The 14,839-nt window shown below is 43.5% G+C and overlaps 1 long non-coding RNA gene across 1 annotated transcript in view; it reads right to left on the bottom strand.

Annotated features, from left to right (window-relative positions):
- Nucleotides 1-417: 417 nt before the first annotated feature.
- Nucleotides 418-14,839, bottom strand: part of LOC138851912 (uncharacterized) — a 29,113-nt gene continuing 14,691 nt past the window's right edge. Inside the window, exon 2 of the long non-coding RNA XR_011391491.1 lies at nucleotides 418-566. This is a non-coding gene — a long non-coding RNA (uncharacterized lncRNA). The remainder of the gene's footprint in view (nucleotides 567-14,839) is intronic.

The following is a 14,839-nucleotide window of genomic DNA, read 5'->3' on the forward strand; positions in this document are numbered from 1 at the left end:
CAGTGCTCCTACATTCCTGGACTAGGCCAAATCATAAAAATCATTTGCCTCTACTCGTCCCTCTCTAACACTCTCACACACGCTTGCTGAAAGTCAAAGCCCCTCTCACGAAGAAAGCCTGACTCACGAAATCGCAATGACACGATTGCGAACAAACCTCCTTTACCTCCTCCCTTCACCTTTTCTTATTACGTCCCCTACCCCTTTTCTCCTCTACTATAGAGTTATACACCCTCCAAGTCATCTTATTTTGCTCTATCCTCTCTAAATTTCCGAAGTCTTGCTTAGCCATTATATATATAAACACGTACGAAATATTAGTTTAATCGTAAACCATCAGAAGGAATTTCGTTCATACCGTAAACAAACGAATTGGCATATCTTACAATTTAGGTTATATTACGAAATTAATACCCAAACAGTAATCGTATTTAATAACAAACTTACAAATTACGAAGAATCACCCACTAATTTTGTCAGAAAACCTTTACTACAGAGACGAAAACATTAACGCAATAGCTTACCACAGCCGCCAGAGTCATCGTCGTCCCCGTCATAACTGTGCTCTGAAAAGAAAGAAAAATTAATGTACTTTTGCCTCAGGGTGTCCGGAATAAATGAAACTAGGATTTAGGATTTAATTCGGATTTATATACACACTGAGAGGTGTATATATAAGTGTAAATACAGTGAGAGAAGTACACCTCAGTGTATATCATATACACTAAGAGATGTGCTTCTGTGTATACCATATACACTGACTGGTACTTCCGTGTATACAATATACACTGTGAGTGGTACGTCTGTGTATACTATATACACTGTGTATATCATATACACTATGAGTGATGCTTCTCAGTGTATACCATATACACTGAGAGTGGTACATCTGTGTATACCATGTGGAGAAATTTTCTCCAGGAGGGGGGTATCAGCCCCCTTCAGCCCCTTCAGCCCCTTTCAGCCCTGAGGGGCCCAGCCCTCTCAGAAGGGGCAAGCGTCTTGTTTACTGCTACAGTGAGTAATTGATCACAGATGCCGTACGAGTATGCGACGTGGTCAAGTGACCACCGCTCATTGCAGTGTTGCAGAGTGTATTTTAATAAGAGACAGTGCATCTCTTACTTTAGCAGGACAATTAAGGAAAATCCTGCTCCCACTTTGTTACCATAGTAAAGACAGTGGACATTGTTGTCTATGCTTAAGACAGCAAGAATCAAACATTCTGCTTTGCTTCATCGAGGAAGTGGCAAGGAAGCAAAAGTACTAGGTCAGCTTTTTTTTGTGCTAGGGGAGTAACGGCATGGGGTGCTGTGGCGTCTTCAGATTACTTTTGACTCTACTGAGAGTGACACTGACGCCAGGATAACCAACAAAGAACACTGATCTGTGCGTTAGTGTGAACAAAGTATCTCATAAAACACAATAAACACTTAAGAGAAGTGTGATCAGCTTCTTCAGTGATAACATTGTGAACAATAAAGACATATCTTGTGGAACATAGTGTACCAGTGTGCGTTTCCAAGACAATGGAAGACGTGGACATCCAAGGACACTTCAGCTTCTATCAAGTCACCGATACCTGTCGAAGGTGTGAAGAACACCATAGCTCACGCTACAAGAGCATGGTATGTTACGGATTTCTTGTAGTACGGGGGACTGCGCAGTTCTTGTGTCGCAAGGAGTTTGTAATCAACCTATAGTCGGCAGTAAGGTGCGGACTTTTGAGTCCAAACAAGTAAGTCTGTCAGCCATCAGTGAATGAAATATGCTGATATAGCACCCCCTAGGGGTAATTTATAATCTTACAAATTATAACTCTTTACAGCCCATTGAGAGACGAGTCGACAGCTTCTAGACCTCGTCTGCAAGGGCGGCTGTGCAGGCGATGAGTTGTCTTTAAGTTAAGTTTTCACTGTTTAAACGTAGCTGATAACCCATTTATCAACATACCATATACACTGAGAGTGGTACTTCTGTGTATACCATATACACTGAGAGTGGTACTTCTGTGTATACCATATACACTGAGAGTGGTACTTCTGTGTATACCATATACACTGAGAGTGGTACTTCTGTGTATACCATATACACTGAGAGTGGTACTTCTGTGTATACCATATACACTGAGAGTGGTACTTCTGTGTATACCATATACACTGAGAGTGGTACTTCTGTGTATACCATATACACTGAGAGTGGTACTTCTGTGTATACCATATACACTGAGAGTGGTACTTCTGTGTATACCATATACACTGAGAGTGGTACTTCTGTGTATACCATATACACTGAGAGTGGTACTTCTGTGTATACCATATACACTGAGAGTGGTACTTCTGTGTATACCATATACACTGAGAGTGGTACTTCTGAGTATACCATATACACTGAGAGTGGTACTTCTGAGTATACCATATACACTGAAAGAAATTGAAATTTACTGGTTTTAAATAGGCAAGTACAAATAACCCTCTTAACTACCATGGTAGTTAATAGAACTAATGACTCACTTAACGACCTTTGAAATTAGTATTCCAGAATACAGATACCCAAATGTTCCGCAAATGTTCTCTAAACCATTTATCCAAACAATAGTCCTCTGAACATTGTAGTAAGACAAGAAGTGGGGAGTTTAAAAAGACATTTGTAAACACTCTAGTACACTGAACATTGTAGTAAGACAAGGAGTGGGGAGCTTAAAAAGACATTTGTAAACACTCTAGTACACTGAACATTGTAGTAAGACAAGGAGTGGGGAGCTTAAAAAGACATTTGTAAACACTCTAGTCCTCTGAACATTGTAGTAAGACAAGGAGTGGGGAGCTTAAAAAGACATTTGTAAACACTCTAGTCCACTGAACATTGTAGTAAGACAAGGAGTGGGGAGCTTAAAAAGACATTTGTAAACACTCTTACAAATAACCCGCACATAAAAGAGAGAAGCTTACGACGACGTTTCGGTCCGACTTGGACCATTGACAAAGTCACACTAACCAGAAGTGGAACAGGGCGGCTATATATAGGCAGGAAGAGGTGGGGGTAGTAGTAGTAGTAGTAGTACAAGAATGGTATATAATACCGACAAGGTGAAATTAAGACACATGCTCAACACCCGGGCATCCCTATCGTAGACGTTTCGCCATCCAGCCAGCCACTGGATGGCGAAACGTCCACAACAAAGACAACCAGACGCCGCACATGTGTCTTAATTTCATCAGTAGTTGTAGTAGTAGTAGTAGAAGAGGTAGTAGTAGTGGTAGTGGTAGAAGTGGGAAATAAGGAGGACGAGCCAGTCAAATACAAAGGAAGGGGAGCACTGCAAGAGAGCTAGGTGCCCACAGAGGGAGAGCAAGCGCACAGAGGTGCGTGAAAGGGGAAGTGGTGAAATAAATGAAGAAGGAACAGAAACACGAGACAGAAGAGAGAAAGACAACCCAGAGGAGAAAAGGAAAGAGGAAAGGGGAAGAGGGAGAAGAAGAAAAAGAAAAAGAAAAAATGAGGAGTCAGGTTAAGTCACGGGTGTTCTGAAGTTTGGAGCATTTTACAATGTAGTGGGAGAGGAAGGCATCTACAGAGACGAAGCCAGGGCTAAGGTTCATACAAGGAAAGTTGTGTATTAGAGAGGATTCAACTAGACGGCGACTGTTCGAGTTGGAAGTAGGGAAGACAGTTTTAGCAGAAGACCAGTCAATAGGATGGCTATGATCTCTGACGTGACAGAAAAGAGCATTGTTAGTGTCGGCAAGCCTAACACTATTTTTGTGCTCCCTAAGTCTGTCAGAAAGAGATCGACCAGTTTCTCCGAAGTATTGAAGAGGACAGGAGGAGCAAGAAATAGAGTAGACACCAGGAACATCTGTAGAGGGAGGAGAGGTATGAACGAGATTAGTGCGAAGAGTGTTAGTCTGGCGGAAGGTAAGCTTGATGTCTAAGGGACGGAGAGAATTGTTGAGATTAGAAAGACCGGAAATGTAGGGAAGGCAGAGGATAGAAGAGTTCCCAGGAGTAGAGAGTTTGGGAGAGAAGAAATTGCGTTTAGCACGTGAGAGGGCAGAGTCTATGAAATGGGAAGGGTAGCCAAGACGGGAAAACGAATTATGAAGAGTGGAAATTTCTGCTGGAAGGAACTGAGGATCACAGATGCGGAGGGCACGGAGAAAGAGGGAGATAAGAACACTTTTCTTGACAGGGGAAGCATGATAGGAAAAGTAGTGAATGTACATGCCACTGTGCATAGGTTTACGGTAAACGGAAAAGGAAAAACCTGTATCTGAGCGGTGGACATGGACATCAAGGAAAGGAAGCAAGGAATTAGATTCCCATTCAGCTTTAAACTTAATGGAAGGGGCAAGATTATTAAGAGCTTCAAGAAAAGGTTGGAAGAGACTGGAGTCATGAGGCCACAGAGCAAAGATGTCATCCACATAGCGGAGCCAGAGTGAAGGTTGCACATCGAGGGTAGGAAGAAGAACAGTCTCGAAGTATTCCATGTAAAGATTAGCAAGGACAGGAGAGAGAGGAGAGCCCATAGCGACACCGAAGGTTTGAGAATAATATTTCCCTTGGAAGGAAAAGGAGTTAGAGTCCACACAGAGGCGGATCAGATCAAGAAAGACATCAGTGGGGATAGGGAGATGAAGAAACCCTTCATGGGCCTTCTCTCTAAGGAAATCAAGGACATCATCAAGAGGGACATTGGTGAAGAGGGACTCAACGTCAAGACTAAGCATCTTACAGGTTGGGAGAGAGCGAACCCGTTCAATGAAGTCTTGAGAGTGACGGAGGTGGGCAGGAGAAAAAGTACCAAGGACGTTTCGCCATCCAGTGGCTGGCTGGATGGCGAAACGTCTACGATGGGGATACCCGGGTGTTGTGCATGTGTCTTAATTTCATCTTGTCGGTATTATATACAATTCTTGTACTACTACTACTACTACTACTACCACCTCACCTCTTCCTGCCTATATATAGCCGTCTTTTTTTTTATTTATACATTCTTGTCCACTACTACTACTACTACTACTACCACCACCTCTTCCTGCCTATATATAGCCGTCCTGCTCCACCTCTGGTTAGTGTGACTTTGTCAATGGTCCAAGTCGGACCGAAACGTCGTCGTAAGCTTCTCTCTTTTATGTGCGGGTTATTTGTGTATCGTTCCAGTCACGGTATTGTGCCTTTTTTACATGGATGAGACACATGGACGAGACACACGAATGAGACACATGGATGAGACATGGACGAAACACATGGACGAGACACATGAATGAGACACATGGATGAAACACATGAATGAGACACATGGATGAGACACATTGATGAAACACATGAATGAGACACATGGATGAGACACATGAATGAGGCACATGAATGAGACATGGATGAGACACATGAATGATACACATGGATGAGACACACGGACGAGACACATGGACGAGACACATGGACGAGACACATGAATGAGACACATGGATGAGACACATAGACGAGACACATGTGTAGACAGCCTGTACTGTCTGCACAGACAGCCCATGCAGACAGCATTAGTTCATATTTCGCACCATGCTGGTGCTGCCACCTAGAGGCCTTGCCACTTCAGTATGCCCAGACTTGCCTCACCCTCACTCACACAGCGGCCTAGCAGCAACACACAAGGCCTCCCAGCTCTCTCTCGTGGGATGGCCCTCCCGGGCCATAGGCACAACACAAGCCTGTGTACCCACCACGACATTATCAATAAACGAAGAAGCCTCCGAAGATGTATCATTCACACCCCGCTTGCAGCACTACCAAATAAACTCGTTATAATTGGTGGAAAGCGGTGGTTGCAGCAGTGTGTTTGCCCAAAGTGAGGAAGGAAGAGGTATGAAGTCATCTTCACTTCATCACCCTACACAAGAAGCATCCGTCTCTCAACGAGTTATCCTGATGTCGTGTCTGCACGTTTGAGCATCCAGACACAGGTGCAAGCAGGATCCAGCCAAAATTTGTCGAAATTCTCCGAGAATTGTAAGTGACCCCACGCTACAGCGTCCCACGCTACAATGCCCCACGCTGTTTCTCAAGTCACATGTTCAGCGTCACTTGTATGTTGCTGTTGTTGTTCAGCTCAGCACAGCTGTTTCAGCAAGCCAGAGGTGAGTCTTGTGGTGATTTCTGCATCCAGTGTGTTTCCCTGTGTTTGTGGGTGGGAGGAGGAGAGATGGCCAGATGCTCGCCCTGCCATACACTCACGCACGCTCCTCGCCACCACACTACCATACACCACTCACCACTGCCCACTCCCTCTGCTGTGTTTTCTGCTGTTTTTCGTGTGAATTCATTGCCAGAGCTGTGTATCCGAGTGCCCGAGGCCACTCGAAGCTACGTGGATCAGCATGCCACGTAGATCACGATGCCACGTGGATCACGACGCCACGTGGGTGTGGGCGATGTCACGTGGATCTACAAACCACGTGAGTTACCGAGCCAGATGTCCCAGGCCTCATGCTGTGGTCTGCTGCCCGCATCACATCGACGTCACCCACGATGCTGGCCGACTTCATGACGTCACAATGTCTGCTGACATCACCTCACGATGTCTGCCTGACGTCACCTCGAGATGTCTGCTGACATCACAGTGCTGCTGACGTCACCTCGCGACATCACGCCTGACATCACATGATGTCACCATCGAGTGTTCAGTAATTATTTCAGTATTGACGAGAAGATCGAGAGAAGATATATGTCATGTTAATTAATTCCTCTCAGTCAGTGTTCTCACATTTTAGTATATGTCTTAGTGTCAGTTTTATGCACAGAAAAGCAACATTTGCTAGTTTAAGCCATGTTGTACCGCGGTGTGTGTAAAGTTTCCGTGTGTCCAGTGAGGTCTGAGTCAGACCTGAGTAGCACCACTGTGTTCTCTTGTACAGAAAGCTTTTATGCTCGTCGCTCGTGATGTTCTGCAGAATCGTACCTGCTACGATTCCCATCGAGATTTGTTTCACTTCACCTCCAGACCTTCAGAGTGCAGTTATATGTAGAGAAACAAGTCTGGGGATGCTTAGACTAATCTCTGCTGTAACTCCAACTGCCGAATGATACTCGCCAAGCCGCAGTTAGGCCTGTCGGCAGGCGCTGTGTCAGCCTCGTGTCACAAGCTTCAGTGAGAAGCCTGCACAAAGATAATGTCACTTTGACTGCTAGCTCTCTCACTGCAGTCTGGTGTATGATGTTAAGACTCTCAGATGTTTCGCCCAGTCGTCTCTGCCACGACTCGCTCCACAACTCACTCCACGCTCGCCGGCAGTGACAGCCCAGCGACAGTACCAGTCGAGAAGTGTCCTCCTGAGTCGCTTGCCAGAAGTCATGCCCAGTTGCCGAGTTTGTCGACGCCTCACTCGAGGGCACCAGCATGTCGTGCCCAAGGTTGAGTGAAAACCTGCAGCGACTCCTACGATGACTGCTTCACCGTTCCAGAGGAGACCGTAACCTGTTACGTCACAGCTCAGCCCCAGCGATGTCTCCCGTGTTGCAGAATCTGTCCAGACGCAGGAAGGCGTGCAGTGATGTCCTTCGACGCTCACTGCCTTTGACCACGATGTTTAGCACACCCCACATGTTTTTTCTTCCCTCCCTGTAGGAAGTTTTTTTCCATGTCCATATGTATATATATGTTTTTATTTTGTGTTCTGTGCCCTGTTCCTACGAAAGAGAGACTGAGTTTCTTTTACTACCAGTATTGTCGCGTCGGGACGACGGGCGGTAGGTGGCCGAGCGTATGTAGACAGCCTGTACTGTCTGCACAGACAGACCATGCTGTCTGCCAGCTTAGTTCATATTTCGCGCCATGCTGGTGCTGCCACCTAGAGGCCTTGCCACTTCAGTATGCCCAGACTTGCCTCACCCTCACTCACACAGCGGCCTAGCAGCAACACACAAGGCCTCCCAGCTCTTTCTCGTGGGATGGCCCTCCCGGGCCATGGGCACAACACAAGCCTGTGTACCCACCACGACATTATCAATAAACGAAGAAGCCTCTGAAGACGTATCATTTACTACCCGCTTACAGAATACCAAACAATCTCGTTATACATGGACGAGACACATGAATGATACACATGGATGAGACACATGAATGAGACACATGGATGAGACACATGGATGAGACATATGGATGAGACACATGACACATGGATGAGACACATGAATGAGACACATGGATGAGACACATGGATGAGACACATGAATGAGACACATGGATGAGACACATGGATGAGACATATGGATGAGACACATGACACATGAATGAGGCACATGAATGAGACATGGATGAAAGACATGAATGATACACATGGATGAGACACATGGACGAGACACATGAATGAGACACATGAATGAGACATGGATGAAAGACATGAATGATACACATGGATGAGACACATGGACGAGACACATGAATGAGACACATGGATGAGACACATGGACGAGACACATGAATGAGACATGGATAAGACACATGCATGAAACACATGGATGAGACACATGAATGAGACACATGAATGAAACATGGATGAGACACATTAATGATACACATGGATGAGGCACACGGACGAGACACATGAGACATATGAATGAGACACATGGATGAGACACATGAATGAGACATATGGATGAGACACATGGACGAGACACATGAATGAGACACATGGATGAGACACATGGACGAGACACATGAATGAGACACATGGATAAGACACATGCATGAAACACATGGATGAGACACATGAATAAGACACATGAATGAAACATGGATGAGACACATTAATGATACACATGGATGAGACACACGGACGAGACACATGGATGAGACACATGAATGAGACACATGAGACACATGAATGAGACACATGAATGAGACACATGGATGAGACACATGAATGAAACACGCGGACGAGATGCATGGATGAGACACATGAATGAGACACATGAATGATACACATGGATGAGTCACATGAATGAGACACACGGACGAGATGCATGGATGAGACACATGAATGAGACACATGAATGAGACACATGAATGAGACACATGGACGAGACACATGAATGAGACACATGAAAGAGACACATGAATGAGACACATGAATGAGACACATGGACGAGACACATGAATGAGACACATGAATGAGACACATGTATGAGACACATGTATGAGACACATGGATGAGACACATGGACGAGACACATGAATGAGACACATGAATGAGACACATGAATGAGACACATGAATGAGACACATGGACGAGACACATGAATGAGACACATGGACGAGACACATGAATGAGACACATGAATGAGACACATGTATGAGACACATGAATGAGACACATGATGAGACACATGAATGAGACACATGGATGAGACACATGAATGAGACACATGATGAGACACATGAATGAGACACATGAATGAGACACATGAATGAGACACATGGATGAGACACATGAATGAGACACATGGATGAGACACATGAATGAGACATGGATGAGACACATGAATGAGACACATGAATGAGACACATGAATGAGACACATGAATGAGATACATGAATGAGACACATGGATGAGACACATGAATGAGACACATGAATGAGACACATGAATGAGACACATGAATGAGACACATGAATGAGACACATGATGAGACACATGAATGAGACACATGAATGAGACACATGAATGAGACACATGAATGAGACACATGAATGAGACACATGAATGAGACACATGAATGAGACACATGAATGAGACACATGATGAGACACATGAATGAGACACATGAATGAGACACATGAATCAGACACATGAATGAGACACATAATGATACATATGAATGAGACACATAATGAGACACATGGATGAGACACATGAATGAGACACATGAATTAGACACATGAATGAGACACATGGATGTGACACATGAATGAGACACATGAGACACATGAATGAGACACATGAAGGAGACACATGGATGAGACACATGAATGAAACACACGGACGAGATGCATGGATGAGACACATGAGACACATGAATGAGACACATGAATGAGACACACGGACGAGATGCATGGATGAGACACATGGATGAGACACATGAATGAGACACATGAATGAGACACATGAATGAGACACATGAATGAGACACATGAATGAGACACATGGATGAGACACATGGACGAGACACATGGATGAGACACATGAATGAGACACATGAATGAGACTCATGAATGAGACACATGGCTGAGACACATGAATGAGACACATGAATGAGACACATGTATGAGACACATGTATGAGACACATGGACGAGACACATGAATGAGACACATGGATGAGACACATGAATGAGACACATGAATGAGACACATGTATGAGACACATGAATGAGACACATGGACGACACACATGTATGAGACACGTGGATGAGACACATGGACGAGACACATGAATGAGACACATGGATGAGACACATGAATGAGACATGAATGAGACACATGAATGAGGCACAATAATGAGACACATGGATGAGACACATGGATGAGACACATGAATGAGACACATGAATGAGACACATGGATGAGACACATGAATGAGACACATGAATGAGACACCTGGATGAGACACATGAATGAGACACATGAATGAGACACATGGATGAGACACATGAATGAGACACATGAATGAGACACATAATGAGACACATGGATGAGACACATGAATGAGACATGAATGAGACACATAATGAGACACATGGACGAGACACATGAATGAGACACATGAATGAGACACATAAATGAGACACATGGATGAGACACATGAATGAGACACATGAATGAGACACATAATGAGGCACATGGACGAGACATGAATCAGACACATGAATGAGACACATGGATGAGACACATGAATGAGACACATGAATGAGACACATGAATGAGACACATGAATGAGACACATGAATGAGACACATGAATGAGACACATGACTGAGACACATGAATGAGACACATGGATGAGACACATGGATGAGACACATGAATGAGACATGGATGAGACACATGAATGAGACACATGAATGAGACACATGAATGAGACACATGAATGACACACATGGATGAAATGAGACACATGAATGACACATAATGAGACACATGAATGAGACACATGACACATGATGAGACACATGAATGAGACACATGAATGAGACACATGAATGAGACACATAATGAGACATGGATGAGACACATGAGTGAGACACATGAATGAGACACATGAATGAGACACATGAATGAGACACATAATGAGACACATAATGAGACACATGGATGAGACACATGAATGAGACACATGAATGAGACACATGAATGAGACACATAATGAGACACATGAATGAGACACATAATGAGACACATGGATGAGACACATGAATGAGACACATGAATGAGACACATGAATGAGACACATTATGAGACACATGAAAGAGACACATGGATGAGACACATGGATGAGACACATGAATGAGACACATGGATGAGACACATAATGAGACACATGGATGAGACACATGAATGAGACACATGAATGAGACACATGAATGAGACACATAATGAGACACATGAAAGAGACACATGATGAGACACATGAATGAGACACATGGATGAGACACATGCTCTCTCTCTCTGTCTCTCTCTCTCTCTCTCTCTCTCTCTCTCTGTCTCTCTCTCTCTCTCTCTCTCTCTCTCTCTATCTGTCTCTGTCTCTGTCTCTGTCTCTCTCCCTCTCTCTCTCTCTCTGTCTCTCTCTCTCTCTCTCTCTCTCTCTCTCTCTCTCTCTCTCTTCTCTCTCGCCCTCTCTCTCTCTCTCTCTCTCTCTCTCTCTTCTCTCTCTCTGCTCTCTCTCTCTCTCTCTCTCTCTCTGTCTCTCTCTCTCTCTCTCTCTCTCTCTCTCTTTCTCTGTCTTTCTCTCTCTGTCTCTCTCTCTCTCTCTTGCTCTCTCTCTGTCTCTCTCTCTCTCTCTCTCTCTCTCTCTCTCTCTCTCTCTCTCTCTCTCTCTCTCTCTCTCTCTCTCTCTTTCGGTGGAACATTCGGTGGGATGTTTCACTGAACGAACTCAGTTGGGACCTCTTACTCTGCAACATTGGAAGCCCTTCGATGATGTGTTGATTGCAATATATATATATATATATATATATATATATATATATATATATATATATATATATATATATATGTCGTGCCGAATAGGCAGAACTTGCGATCTTGGCTTAAATAGCAACGTTCATCTTGCCATATAATTATGACAAGTGAAAATTTGTGTATGCAATAATTTCGCCAAAATAATTCTGAACCTAACGAAAAATATATATTTCACTGTGTTTGTTTAGTATTAAATTATTGTAAACAAATCTAAAATATATTTAGTTAGGTTAGGCTAAAATAAATTGTTCTTGTTATAATAAGGTTAGGTAAGTTTTCTAAGATTCTTTTGGTGCAAAATTATAAATTTTTACATTAACATTAACGAAAAAAATATATCTTTAAACGTATGAGAGAAATTTTCAAAAAGGACTTAATTTTAAATGAGTTCTTGCTAATTGACCAGTTTTACATATTAGGCACGACATATCTACATCTGATGATCTACCGGGTGGGCTTATAGAGTCTTGGGTAGCTTGGCAGGGGTATTGGACAAGTTGTGAGTAGACCTTCTGCAGTGTTCCTCCATTCTTATGTTCTTATGTGGGATAGCAATGAAGAAGTTTCTTGGCGAGTGGTTCAGCTATGTTATAGAAGCCGTTGTTCTGGTTGAAATTGTTGGTTATAGAGATAAGCGATGATTCCAGGATTCTTCGGTATTGAGTGTTGTCTTCTGTGGCGATAAGTCTTGAGTTTCTGTAGTTAATTAAATGGTTGTGTGAATTACGGTGTTGTACACAGGCATTCCTTGTGTCGTCAGACCTGCTTGCGTATTGGTGTTCTGAAATACGTGTTTGGAGGTCCCTTGATGCTTCGCCCACGTATAACTTGTTGCAGTCATTACAAGGGATTATGTATGCCCCTGCGGAGGATGGAAGCTTGTCCTGTCTATCACTGGTAATGTCCTTGATGGTCGTGGTTGTGAAGGTAGATACTTGGAATGAGGTATTGGAAAAGATGTTGGAAACGTGTTTGGCAATGGAGTTGGTGGGGAGGACTATGTATCTCTTCTCGGCAGTGTCCTCTCTGGGTGTGTTGAAGATGTTTAATGCCCACCGTCTGCAGTCTCTGATAAAGTGACGAGGATAGTGGAGTTTAGAAAGTACTTGTTCAATTATCGTGAGTTCTTCCTCAAGGAACTCATTGATGCAGATTCTGAGTGCACGCAGGAAGAAGCCTATAATTACACCACGTTTAGTTTTGGTGTCGTGATGAGAGTAAAAGTGGAGAAGATTATTTTGGTTGGTGGGTTTTCGATAGACTTTAAAACGAAGTTTGTGGTCAGCTTTGCAAAGCAGAACATCAAGGAAAGGAAGAGTGTTGTCGACTTCTTCTTCAAGTGTGAACTGGATTGAGGGCTCGACCTGGTTGAGCTTGTCTTGGAGAGCTTGAACGTTGAAGCGTTTAGGAGTTATGAGGAGAATGTCGTCAACATAACGGAGCCAGGTGACAGACGAAGGAATAATGGTGGAGAAACGTTCGGCTTCTAGATGTTCCATGTATAGGTTCGCCAGGACCGCACTGAGTGGCGAACCCATGGGTAGTCCAAAAGTCTGCTGAAAGAGGTGATTTTCGAAAGAGAAACACGTAAAGCCAACACATAGTTCAACAAGGTCGATGAAATCGCTGGCTGGAATGGGAAGATCAAGTGAATCGTCAATTTTCCTGCGCAAGAGATCGATGGCTTGTGTAGTAGGTACTTTGGTGAATAGGGAAGCCACGTCAAGGCTGGAAAGTTTCTTGTTCCTGATGTTGATGTTGCGAATGCGATTGAGAAGATCACCTGAGTGTTTGAGATGTGCTGGACTGATAGTGCCCAAGAGTTTAGAGAAGAGTTTGAGAGAGGTGTTTTCCAGCGAGTAATTCCTGAGACTGCTGGTGGGATGAGCACTGCCTATTCAAATTTAAGTTGGATAAATACTGAAGTTCCAGAGCTTAACATCTACTGTTATGAATCAATTATCCTACCTATCTTTGTGTCATCGGCAAATTTGCTCATATCACTAGTAATTCCCTCATCAAGATCATTGATATATATTATAAACAACAACGAGCCCAAGACTGATCCCTGTGGAACGCCACTTGTTACAGATCCCCACTCGGATTTAACCCCATTTATGGACACTCTCTGCTTCCTGTCTGTGAGCCATGACTCGATCCACGAGAGCACTTTTGAGCTGCCACTTTCTTTAACAGTCTTTGGTGCGGAACTCTATCAAAAGCCTTACTAAAATCTAAGTAAATAATATCAAATTCTTTATTGTGGTCAACAGCCTCAAAAGCTTTACTGAAGAAAGTTAATAAATTAGTTAGACAAGATCGGCCTCTTGTGAATCCATGCTGAGTATCATTAATCAAGCTATGCATATCGAGATGGCTTCTTATAATCTCAGCTATAATTGACTCTAGTAATTTGCCTACAATTGAGGTCAGGCTTATTGGGCGGTAATTTGACGGTAACGACTTGTCCCCTGTTTTAAAAACAGGAATTACTTTGGCCATCTTCCACATATCAGACACTACACCTGTTTGAAGAGATAAATTAAAATTATTAGTCAATGGTTCACAGAGTTCCATTTTGCATTCCTTAAAGTTCATC

This window comes from Cherax quadricarinatus, unplaced genomic scaffold (genome assembly GCF_038502225.1).
Source record: "Cherax quadricarinatus isolate ZL_2023a unplaced genomic scaffold, ASM3850222v1 Contig2765, whole genome shotgun sequence".
NCBI classification, from domain to species: Eukaryota; Metazoa; Arthropoda; class Malacostraca; order Decapoda; family Parastacidae; genus Cherax; species Cherax quadricarinatus.